Genomic DNA, 13897 nt, shown 5'->3' with positions numbered 1-13897 from the left:
CTAGGCATGTAAGAAAGCACTGTGCAGGGTACAATCAGACTGGCTAAACAATGGCCTATATTTCCTACTGGGGAATGCACATGTACTTGCATATATAGCAGGCTCTATAGACATGTCACAGCACAGAGTACAATACATCAGTGTGAAAGTGCATAACTACAGCTGATGTGAACACAGCCACAGCCACATATGGTATGCTAGCGTTATAATACAGTATACGGACTATTTGTTCAACACCATCCTCATATGTGCCACTCACACACTAACCCTACATATACTAGCCCATTACACAGTGTGGTCTGATGCCTGTCTGTGGTATGGGACATGTGTGTGTGTATGGCCCTACAAACATGTAAGCTGATAGGGTAACATACAGTGGAGCAGCATGTAATATCAGATAGAATGGAACTAAGAACATTGACATCTACCACAGTCTGTACACAGGCCAATGCACACATTATCAAAAGACACACTGTTGAAATTCACTTTATGTACACAGACCTCAGTACTGTACACACAACCATAGAATGTCCAGGTGATGTTATCAGATATAACCATTACTATACATAACATGTGTAGCAGTCTGATATCTCACTGGCTTGTTATCAGTTATGATATCACTAATTATGGTGTACAGCACATATGCACCTCTTACTGCATGACATATGTACAAAGGTTGACAGAGTTGTGGCTGAAGGCACATACACAGGCCCAATATTGACATGTTGCTGTGATAACCACATGCATTTACTGTTGTAACAAGGTTTGTTGCAACATATGTCCTATGAAGGATATGAAATCAGTAACTCTCATGACTGTCACCATCTACACACTGTAATCCTCACACTACCTTCTGTAGTCCACAGATAGGTGCTCTGTGAGTAACATATGAAACAAAAGATACCACACACTGCCCAGTCTGCAGATGACCCTACAGATGGGGTTCCCTCATAAACATAGCACTGACATGGCAGTTATTAAAACATGTAGGACAGCCATATCCACACACACCCTGTTAAACCAACATTACTCCAAATGCAGTATAGCAGCACTTACAGTCTGTAGTCAGTTCAGGCACACCCCCATCCTGTGTGTGGCCCTGTTTCCACATGCTGCTGCCTAAGCAAAGCAGGTGTAGGTCTCCACATCCACCAAGGGGGAGTGAGAGAGGCAGTGAGAGAGGCAGTGAGAGAAGCAAAGTAAAGTCAGGGAGGGGTGGGAGAGTAAAACGTAAGCATGTTTGTGTCACACACCTACAAGCACAGGGTATCAAACCCTCGATGACTATGCTGTGCTATCACATTTCTATGCAGTTATTGGGTGCGACACATAGGTTACATGTTGGGTATCCCTCAAAATGTATATGTGATGGTGAGTGGCATCTGCAACAGGGATATAGTAGCTATAGGGTAGGTGCAGTACACGTGCCTGTCTGCATAAACAGTTACCATTATCAGCACAGCCACACTCTCACAGGGATGCACACACATTGACACACATGGCAGGGCCAGAAATACAACTCATCACAAGTGAGATTGCCACAGCACATTACTGTGCAGTTATCACATGACCCACAGGGGTCACTCAGAGGTTATATGGGCAAAGGGTATGTGGAGGTGCCTGACATTGGACAGCATGCTTTAGTATGCCAATGGGTGTTGTAGTGAGTGTGAATGTGATCATACGCATCATACAACACACACACACACACACGCACACACACACACACACACACACACACACACACACACACACACACACACACACACAGGGTGTCAGTACTGACATGCATGGCTTCATGGGTGTGTAGAGGTTGGCTCTGCCAGACAGCTATACAAGGCTAGGTGATGGGTATACCTTGGCATCAGCCCACATGACAATGGTCTGCATTGTGGCTCAGGGGTGTAGTTTCTGGATTTACCCACACAGGTGGATATTGCATTCACCAGCCAGTCACCTGGATGACTATTGTGTGTGGCCAATGTTGTGCATTGTTTGCCATGTATGTGTTCCTTAGTCCATGCCATGGATGGTGTCTGGGATGTGCACACCTCCCACATGCATATACAGTGACATGTGGAACTGTACCTGGGGTGTCTAGCCCATGTTGTGTACACAGATTATCATCAGATATGCCAGTCCTGGCCTCATGTGGTGGAAACTGGTAATGGACAGCAGGTTTACCCTGTACCTACATTGATAGCATGATACCAGCATTCCCTGGTGTCAGTGGCATCTGTCCATACAGGGCATGTTTTCAGGTATGATATGTCCTTTGTGGGTCACATTTGATGGCACCACAGGTGTTGCAGGTGTCCAGTGAGAAACATGGGGAAGTTGCACTGTGGGCATGTACGTGCCTATTGGACAGATGGACAGGGTGCCATGCCCTCTGTAGTCCACTGCAGTCACACCATGGTAACTATCAGTGGGCAATATGCAGGGTACTACCTAACTGTTGCCTAGGCAAGTGTGTGTGTGTGTGTATGAGACATGGGTTGAGAGTATTCTCTGGGTAATACTAGGGTTGCTAACTTTGTTTGCCTGGCCTTGATGTCACATGTAGGGGCATGGATTTGCACCTCAGCCTCTCGGCAATTTCACATCCATTATCCCTGTACAGTGGACATTGTGATATATACTAGTGCCACCATATACAAAATCAGCAAAACCTGCTCCACATTGAGCCCAGTTGTCACACACTCAAAACCACCACCACACAGGATACCAGTTACAAACACAGACGCACACACCCCTGTCATGTAAGGGATTAAAACTCCTACCTAACTAATGTATTACACTACAGCACTCTGTGGTTATAGGTAGTGCCACTGAGATTACTGGAGTACTGCTTCCCCAAAGGTGTATTTCACACTGAATCAGCAGGATTGCCAAAGTAAGGCATTTGAATTGTAGTGAGTGTGGCTAGGCTAAAATGCATTGCTCCCTACACAGACATTGAAACACACACAAAACATCCACAACCAACATGTGTGGGAATAGAACCCCTACCAGAGTTCTACATCACATTACAGCATGATGCTGTTATAGGATGCGCCACAGGGATTACTTTAGTACTTCTTCCCCAGAGGTGGATTTCACAATGGATGACATCAGCAGGCTTGCCAAAGTAGGGCATTCGAAGTGTAGTGAGTGTGGCTAGTCTAAAATGCATTGCTCCATACACAGAGACACACACACACAATTGCCATGTCTGGGATTAGAACGCCTTTCTAACTAATTCATCACATTACAGCAGTATGCAGTTATAGGACATGCCACTGAGATTACTAGGCTATACCTTTCCAAAAGGTGTATTTCACAGTCTATGACATCAGCAGCCTTGACAAAGTAGGGCAATTTCATTGTAATGAGTGTGACAAGCCTAAAAAGCATTGTTCTCTACACAGACAGTGACACACACACACACACACACACACACACACACACACACACACACACACACACACACACACACACACACACACACACACACACACACACACACAAACACGCAGTTACCATGTCTGGGATTAGAACTTCTAGCTAACTAGTTTATCACACTACATCAGAACCCAATTATAGGACATGCCACAGAGATTATTGGAATACAGCTTTCTGAAAGGTGTATTTCACAGTTTATAACATCATCAGCTTTGACAAAGTAGGGCATTTGAATTGTAGTGAGTGTGACTAGCCTAAAAAGGATTGCTATCTACAAAGACGGTGACATACACACAGTTGCCATGTCTGGGATTAGAACTCCTACCTTACTAGTTTATCACACTACAGCAGTACTAAGTTATAGGACTCGCCACAGATATTACGGGGCTACAGCTTTCTGAAAGATGTATTTCACAATGTATGACATCAGCAGCCTTGACAAAGTAGGGCATTTGAATTGTAATGAGTGTGACTAGCCTAAACTGCTTTGCTCACTACTCAGACAGTGACACACACACACACACACACACACACACACACACACACACACACACACACACACACACACACAGTTGCCATGTCTGGGATTAGAACTCCAACCTAACTTGTTTATCACACTACAGCAGAATTCAGTTATAGGATGTGCCACAGAGATTACTGAGCTACAGCTTTCCAAAAGATGCATTTCACAGTGTATGACATCAGAAGCATTGATAAAGTAGGTATTTGAATTGTACTGAGTGTGACTAGCCTAAAATGCTTTGCTCTCTACACACACACACACACACACACACACACACACACACACACACACACACACACACACACACACACGCACGCAGTTGCTATGTCAGGGATTAGAACTCCTACCTAACTAGTTTATCACACTACAGCAGTACACCATTATAGGAAGCACCACAGAGATTACTGGCCTACACCTTTCACAAGGGTGTATCTCAAAGTGGCTGACCTCAGCAGGCTTGTCATAGTTCGGCTATGGGGAGGGCAGTGAGTGTGTGCATGGGCCATAACTCATTCATCTAAAGGTTGATACACTACATGCGGGCACACGCAGGGTTATATTCCACAGGTACATGTATATAGCTGCTAGATGACTACTTCCTTGTACATTCCTGTTGCACAGCTAGCACTTGCACCACATAATCCATAATGCTAACAGATACCAGTGGCTAAGGTCTATAGTGAGTGACATCCGAACCTCATGTGGTTGTAGCCATTTGGCTGTGGGCTGGGTGGGACTGTCCTCATAATGGATGGCCTCTTGTAACAGTCACTCTCTTTCACATAGCTGTGTATGTCTACTTTTGGCTTATTATAGCGTGTTGTCCTTGGGTATGTGACTGTATTCCTATCCAGTGTGTGTGCAAAGCATGAGTGCTGCATACTTAGGAGTGTCTGCACTAACATCTGCAACAGCCAGATATGTCTGGTCCACTGTTGTTTGCAGACATGGCCTTCATTTGTTTAAGTGTGTGAGCATGCCCAGTATGCCCTTCTGTATTGAATGTGTGGACTGATTCCAGGTAATTTGTACTGCAGTGCTGACCTTTGTGTAGCATACTGTTTCTGCAGCGTATCCATCAATCATTTGGCAATATCGGTACAAACTATGCAGGGGATATTGTGTACTGTAGGTGATTGTGTATGTGCTGCTTCAGCTGCATGGTACTGCTGTTAGCATTCAGACATGTGTACTGTTATACACAGTGATGTTGTCTGTCCTCTTGTACTGTTAGGTGGACATTCTTGCTCACAGTGATGACTTGGGGGACAATGGTGACTGCAATTGTGTTCGGTATTATGGGCAGACACATACGTATTCATGGTAAGTTATGCCATTCTGGAGGGTGAGCTGCAAACACTTGGTGCTGGGTTTGTGTATCCAGTTCAGCACCTTAGTACAGTGCTGGCAGAGTTCCCATACTTGTCTGCCCATCAACATGGCAGTATGGCTTTATTTTGCTGTGGCAATTCCTCACAGCTGTACAGATCTGCACAGGTTAGCCAGAAGCAGGGGCCATGGGTCAGGACATTTACCCTATTTTAGTGTACAGGCAGGTGTGTAGCCACACATTTATGTGTTCAGCAATGGACAGTGTGTGCACACAGCTTGGTGTTGGACCCTGCATATTCCATGCTCCCACACCCTTGTCTGTTATTCTAACCTCTTCCATACATTATGCATACATTATCTGCTACTTTCCATAAGGTTATCAACTCATCACAGCTGTGTTTTGGTGTTGGTCCACAGTTCATGAAGTGAGGCATGGTGGACATGTTACTGTGATTTGCCCACATGGCCTTGCATATGGCTTATGTGGAGTGTCATCTTATTTGGGTGTCCATGACATAACATGCATTGGTAGTATATGTGAGACACAGGCCTTTGGCAGGCACCTGAGGGGCATTAGGTGTTGGTGCAGGCCAGATGTGGCAGGCCATTGCATTCTGTCAGTCCTACAGTCCCAGACCACCATACAGTATATTCCCCTGGGATAACAGGGTAGGTGTGATAGCTGCTCATGCCAATAATATATATCAGTCTTGATCAGGTGGTGTGGATGCTGGCAAGATGCTAACTACAGCTAGGGAGACACCTGCATGGGACACCTGCACTGCATGCTGGGACACCTGCACTGCATGCTGCAGTCTTCCGTAATTGCCATATATGGGTGGGGTCTTACTGTACTCATTCCCCACAGCAGGGATGTTGCCTGTGGGTGGTGCTTGCGTTGCTGGGTGCATGTGTGGTATGGACACTTCTTGCATCTGACACACAGAAATGCATGGGGCATTACAGTTATGCTGGCATGTGCAGGTACATCAGCTGATCTCCAATACATCAGTCCTACCTCCTTTGTGATCTGCAGGTGTTCAGACAGACATCACCGGTATCCCCTACTACAGGTCCATTTACTGTGATGCGTACCTATATCTACAAATCCAAGGGTGTCTCCATTTCACATTGACACTATATGTACTGTATGACTGGGTACGTTCCCGTGTGTACTACTTGTATATCTAGCCCAACAGCCATGCTATGTCAGTCTTTCAGATGGTGACACATATTACCACCATACATTTACAATGGCTTACTGCTAGCACGTGTTATACTGGTGGGGATTGTCTTTGTCACTGCAGTTGTGAGCGCTTGTCCCTGTTATCAGCAGTAGTGGCCAATGGCCACCAGGTCTTACCTCAACATGCATACATACTGACCACTCTCACACATTATGAAACACACACCATCCTAACAAACACAGACCTGCATATTGTGGAAATGCTACAACCTACCCTGCTATCTTGGCCACCTTTGGGCATCTGTGCTCCACTCATATTATACCAACTCATACATGTTACATTTATACACAGGATTTGGGTGGCACACCTGAGTGTCACTACATTTCTACACTGGATTGGGGGAAGGGGCAGACCTGTTTGTTTCCAAGTGTCTACATAGGTATGGGGGGAGGTACACCTGACTGTTGCTACATTTCTACATAGGATTGTGGAGAACACACCTGACTGTTACTACATTTCTATATAGGGTTGTGGGGGGGTCACACCTGACTGTTTTTACATTTTTACACAGGATTAGGGGACACACCTGACTGTTTCTACATTTCTACACATGACTGGAGGGGCACACCTTACTGTTTCTACATGTCTACAAAGGATGGGGGGGGGATCCTGGCACTTGCACACATTTGCTATAACTGTCTGGTATGTCCGGTACTCTATTTCATTCTGTATTTTAACCTATCATACTGACTAGAGATATATCAGTGCACTACAGGTCTTAGCTTTGGTTGCCCTACATATTAGTGTCTGACTTTCTACCCTTCAGAACTAACATCCCTCTGCCTGACCTTCTGTAGTCTGTCTGTGTAGGCTTGGGGGAAGGTTACCCATAGGCATCATTCAGATGCCATAGTACAGGCTCTGTTTGGGTTTGTCTACACCTGTCCTGCTGACTGAGACTGCTGAGTATGTGAACCTCTCTAACTGGCATGTGTGAGTCATGTAGACACACATGTCACACAGCACATTTCCTGCAGTGGGTTTTGTCACCCTGTGTAGTACTGGCTACTATGGTGACTCCAGTATGTGTTACAGATGTCATGGTGCCACTATGGGTGTCTACTATCTGCTTCCATGACATTCAGCCACCCAATTCTCTTGCATGCTCACATCCATACCATAGATACAGATAATGTCACATTCTACTCCATTTGGTAATTGGTAGGTTGATTGACTTACCTTGTGGGTGTGCCAGGGTTGAAGATGGTGCTGAAAGGCTGCCTATGTCTGATGCACATAGTACAGTCCCTATATATGGTTGAGCACAGGTAGTGTCATGTTTGGAATCCCTTTTACTGTAATGCTAGTCAGAGAGAGGTGTCATTCCCTAGATCCCTACTGTGTCAGTGTATGTACTATACATTACCTCTTTGCCAAAGCCAGGGCATACTGGGCACGCCTCCATCTGCCTAATGGCGCAGGCTCAGGTTGTTCCTCTTCCGAGTCACTATGTGCCTGTGCAGGCCATGGCATTGGTGGGGGGCTGTATGGCCTTCCCCCATGCTGTTCCTGCTGCAGCTGTTTCCACAGGATCATATTATGTAGCATGGCACTATCATAACAATTTGCATACATGTAGCTGGTGAGTACTGCAAGGCTCCACCAGATGTATCTAGACACTAGAAATGTGACTTGACCATCCCAAACATATGTTTTAGTATATGTCTGGTCTGTACGTGTGCCTCATTATGGCGTTCTTGTTCAGGTGTGTGTGCATTTCTGATGGGTATCATCAGCCACGGCACCAACGTGTAACCAGCATCCCCCACTAGGTGACCATAGGGTATGTCCCCATTGGCAAATCTCTGGTACAGCTGCACAGATGCCAGATGTAGGAATCATGATAGTTTCCATGGCAGCCAGCACACACATTCATTATAATGTCCTGGGCATCACAAATAACCTGGCAGTTGATGGAGGGAAGGCCCCTGCAGTTGATGTAGGCCCTACCCTGATCACCGAGTGGTGCTTTGATGCATATGTGTGTGCAGTCTATAGCACCCACTATCTCAGGGTGTTCTGCTATTTGGATGAAGAGATGCATATTGCTGGCCAACACCTCACGGGTGTTGAGGAAATATACGTGCTCACTGGCATGTGCTGACATGGCATCCAGTAACTGGTGGAATACTCTGGATGCTGATGCCTGTGAGATCCCCATGATATCCCCAATTGAGCTTTGGGAGGTACCTGTGGCTAGTATTATAGGCCTACACATACCTTGGTATGCACTGGGATGGGTTCCCCTCTGTCGATTCTGTGTGTCGGGCATGGCCGGCACAGCTCAACAATTTGCTGTAAGAGGTCCATGTCCACCCTATTGCACTCCACTATCTCCAGCTCATGTAGCCCCTGGTAGGTTACCATGGGTCTGTACTCTCTTCTCCATCTCCTCACTGTGGGTTAATCAGTAGCATTCAAATCCTCACCACCCTCAGCCTCTTGCACATGTTGTTCTATGTTGACTGCTGCAGCCCCTATCATTTTGTAGTTTTTTTTGTTAAACTTTCTCTGCTTGTATACACCGGTGGTATAGAGTATAAGAAAAGCCAAAGGGGAAGGTGTTTGCATAGTTTATAGTAGTGTTCTGGGCTGGGCTAGTCTGCATCCTGTGTAATTAGCTGATTCTGATACATTTCACCTGCCAGCTTTGCTAGTTCTCCTTGATTAGCTTCCTACTGCTGTTTTCTCTTCCCATTGCCTTCCTGTTTAAGCCTGAGGGCACGCCGCTCAAACAGAGTTCTCAAATGTGCACAGAGCTGCTATTTCCTGGTTTAACTTTTTTTTCCTTTAAAACCCGGTGCGCAGTGCACACACCCACTTAGGCAATGTAAAAAGTGCTAGGCAGACTTAGACACACACCCTTACTTAGCTGTGCTTAGCTTGGAGCAAACCTGAGCCACATTGCTCCAATCCGCTTACAGTATGCCTGAACCCCCCTCCCCATGATGTCAGCTAACTCCGAGGCTTGCACCAAGCTATTCCTACTGTTACACTGTTGGGACCTGACTAGCATGCAGGGGAAAACTGGGATTCACTATCATTCCCCTCATTTGCATAGGATTGCCTGCTAATGCATAGTTACATGTCTCACACTGAGCCTCCCCCATTAGCAACCACTACTCACTGGCCATATTGTCTTCTGCCTGCCATTCACTTTCATGGCACAATAGTGATTTTAGTTAGAATGCTTATTTTAGGTATATTTTATTATTTTCCCCCGATCCCGTTTGCGTGCCACTGCCCTACGCTTAAACAGCCAAGATTGGCTAAAAAAAACAAAAGTTGATTTTTTCATCTTCTAAGCTGTTTGCATTGGCAATGGCCTTATACTTGGCCATTGGCATGCTTCCTGACTGATATGCAGCCTTTATTTGGAGCTGTCATGGCTCCGTTTTGGATTTTGCAGAAATGCACTCGGTTACTAACCGAGTACATTTCTGCAGATTACACTAGTCCTGCACGGCCAGTTTCAAGATTTCCGGATCGCAATTGAACCTCATTTGCATGGATTTCTCCTGCAAATGGGGTGATTTGCATATAGGAGTTTAGTCTGTGCAGGACTAGTGCAGGAGCGCTCGTGCACACCCCTGCAGGCTGTTCCCTGATCGCACGGTAGACATATTTCCTGCTAGAGCTCCTGCACTAATCCCGCATGCCATGCAAGGCATGTAGAATCTGGGGGTTCTCTTTGCTGTTATGTGGATTATGCCCTTTCCTCCAATTTTGAGCAATCTCAGAGTTGGTATATTTAGTTGGGGGCCACAGCCCCCCCACATCGGGGTGTGTGTGGGGGGTGGTGAAGCCCCTCATTTGATTTGGGATTAAAAGTTTTTTTTCATGCAGCCAATGTAAGTGTTTCCCTGGGTTAAATCTGCCCTTTCTGGTTTTTGGCTTTCGATAGTACAAGATCGAGCTTTAGTTATTCGATTAACTAAAGTTTTGATTTTGTAATATAGACCCTATTTAGGTTCATAGGTTGGTACTAGGCTATCAGCCTTAGGGCCTATGCAAGCCCAGCCATAACAATTCCCTGGATATTTCTTCCCACAATATTTACTTCTTCAGGCCCCTGTCTAGCAGGGCGGCTGACATGATCCCCAGGGCGAATTTCCTATCTCCCATCCAATCATCAAGGTTTCTTTTGAAGAGGGCCAAAGAAGCGCTCTGCTTGATATGTATGAGCAGTCTATTCCAGAGTATGGGGAGTCTCTGGGTCAGGAACCTATCCCTCCAGCATGTTTTGTTCTTTGTGATGACAAGGTTTAGATCCCTGGAGCGTGTGGCTCTGAGGGATTGGGATTTCTTTAAGTGGAGCATGGCCAACAGCTCAGGGTTTGACATGGCCTTGTATGTTAAGCAGAGATCGCCTCTGAATAGACGATATGCCAAAGAGTATAGCTGGAGTTTTTTTAGATGGTTAGTATATGGCATCTGCTTTAGGCCTGTGATTCTTTTAGTGAGGTATTTCTGTGGCCTTTCAAGCTGTTGCAGATGTCTTGTGAGGTACATACCAAATGGAGCATTATATTCTATAATGTGTCTAATGAGGGATGAGTACAGTGGGACAATGACCTCCTTTTTTCTGGATGAAAAGCCCTTAGTGATGAGGTGTGCCACATAGAAGGATTTCCTGACTGTTGTGGCAATGTGGTTATCGAAAGTGAGACCACTGTCCACATGTGTCCCTAAGTCTCTCATCACACTTTCGATATTTAGTGTCCTGCCACCTATGTGGTAATTCATGGGTATATGTTTTTTTCCAAAGGGGATAACTATACATTTCATGGCATTAAGCTTGAGCCCATGGCTCTGGCACCAGGCATCTGTTTCTGTAAGACCCTTTTGTAGAATATCCACATCATTTGGGGATTCAATAATGGCTCCCAGTTTGCAGTCATCTGTAAACTTTGTTAGCCAGAGTCCCTTAGTGTTGGCCTGTACTTCAGAGAAGTAGATGCCAAACAAGAGTGGTCCCAGGACTGAACCCTGAGGTACTCTGCTTGTCAATTGTCTGGAGCTAGATTTGGAGTCAGCTACTTTTACTGTCTGGGTTCTGTCAGCAAGCCAGTTAGCAACCCATCGAGTGACGTAGGGATTTATGCCCAGCTTAGTAAGTTTATCTATGATTCCAGAGTGGGGGATGGTGTCAAAGGCCTTGGCGAAGGCCAGATAGGCTGTGTGGACTGCCTTACCCTCATTCACAGCTCTGGAGACTGATTCGAAGAAGTCACTCTGATTCAGGAAACAAGATCAGCCCTTCACAAACCCAAACTGGGTAGGGTCTAGTGTTTGAAGGTTGCCAATGTCTTTGTTTATAAGTTCCATGATAATGCATTCCATGCCCTTGCAAATCAGGCTTGTCAGACTGATGGGACGGTAGTTCCTGGGATCCAAGGTGGATCCTCCCTTGTCAAGCGAGATAAATGTAGCTGTGCGCCACTCAGTGGGCACGAAGCATGAGGAGGGCTATGATTAAACATCACACTTAGGTGAGGTGCCAGTTCATTTTGTAGTTCATATAGTACACAGCCTGGGATGTCATCTGGTTCCCATGGATGCTGTATTCTTAGCTTTGGAGAGTGTGGTTTCTACCTGTGTGGCCGTGATTATTGGAATTTGGCAGTCTTTTGGTATTGAGATAGGCCTTTTAGGGGGTGAGAGTGGGGTGAAGTTGGCACTAAATCAATCTGCCAGGATATTGACAATATCCTTGGGATCAGTATATTTAATGCCATTCTGTTGTAACTCAGAGCAGATCTGAGCATTGCCATTTAGATTCTTGACATAACTATAGAATGCCTTGTGGTTGTCTTTGGAATCTTTGGCAATTTTATTTTCATAACTAGCTTTTGAGGATTTTATGAGGAATCTCAGCTTCTTACTGAGGCTGGTGAGGGAGTTTTTTGCATCCTGGGATTTTCCTCTTTTTTGCAACAGTTTCTTCCTTCTGTTGTATAGATTGTTTATAGCAAGGGACCACCAGATTGGCTTCCTTTTTTTGGAGAAGAGCATCTTGGTTCTATTTGGGATGGCATGATTCATGCACGAGTGGATGTGCTTGTACAGTGCCTTAGTGTAAGATTCTGCAGTCATACTTCCAGATTCCATCTGCGTGGGTGTTGTGAAGTTTGTCACTTCTGACTTCAGTAGCTTGAAGTTGGCTTTGGAGAAGTTTTTTAAGGAGGTTTCCTTACTGGGGGGTGGGGGTGGGATTTGAATGTCAAGGGTGATTTGCTTATGGTCAGACCTGACCAATGAGGGGGTGACCACTGGTGTGGAGCATCTATCTCCCATGTTGGTAATGACCAGGTCTAGGATATTGGAGCCCCTGGTGGGACAATGGATTAGTTGATCCAGGGCATTGGAATTTATGAATTCCAAGAACCATTGGGAAAAGGAGTTGGTACCTGAGTAGTTTTCCCAATTAATGGCAGGGTAGTTGAAATCACCCAGTATTAGGTTGTTTGGTTGTATCTTAATATTTTCCAGTATGCTTAGAAAGGCGTAGCGAGAATCTTGGGGCATGCAGCCTTACCTAGTGTTAGTTGCACCTGGAGAATTTCAGATGCATTGTGTTGGGCAACTAGCCTGGAGGTGTGAATATCCTTGGTGAATATGGACACTCATCCACCTTCAGTGTTTCGGTCCTGGTTTTGTGGCCGAAAAGTGTGGTAAGAATTGTAGCCTGGTATTGCAGGGGTGCTCTCTGGAGCCTTGAACCAGGTCTCAGTTACTGCACAGATATCAATGTTCTCCATTTTTAGGAGTGACTCGAGAGAGTGCATTTTGAGGTTTAGACTTCTAGCATTGAGTAGCACTACCTTCAGATTTTGCCTGCTTCTATTTGTTATGGTGGTGGTTTTATCCATTGAACCTTGCCTAAAAAAGGCACTATAGGGGTGGCAAGAGCTTTAGCCAGTAACCTGAATCTCAGGGGTGACAGGTGCAGACCATCTCTGGCAAAGCATCGTGGTTTGTCGATCATGTCTTCCCAGGCAGACAAATACTGGATCCCCTTTGAATGACACCAGAAGCTTAGCCAATTGTTGAAGTCAATCATTTTGTCCTTATACTGTGGTATTATTCTTGGCGAAGGCAGGATGCTACTCAGGGCTAGGGTCATACCTGCCTGGATCACATCATCCAAGAGCTCTTCCATATCTCTTTTCTTGTAGTCCATGGAGGTACGTCTCATGACATTCACTCCAGCATGGACAATGACAGAGTCATATTTGTACTGTGTAGCTGTATCCTTAGTCATACAGATTATTACATGCTTATAATAAAGTACAGAGCTGAGAAAGTAGAGGTTTTGAGCCATAAGCTAACTTCCACATCACTCACTGTA

The sequence above is a fragment of the Protopterus annectens genome, chromosome 5.part1 (assembly GCF_019279795.1).
Source record: "Protopterus annectens isolate FY-2018-M chromosome 5.part1, PAN1.0, whole genome shotgun sequence".
Lineage (NCBI taxonomy): Eukaryota > Metazoa > Chordata > Ceratodontiformes > Protopteridae > Protopterus > Protopterus annectens.
Note: the sequence above shows the minus strand (reverse complement) of the source record.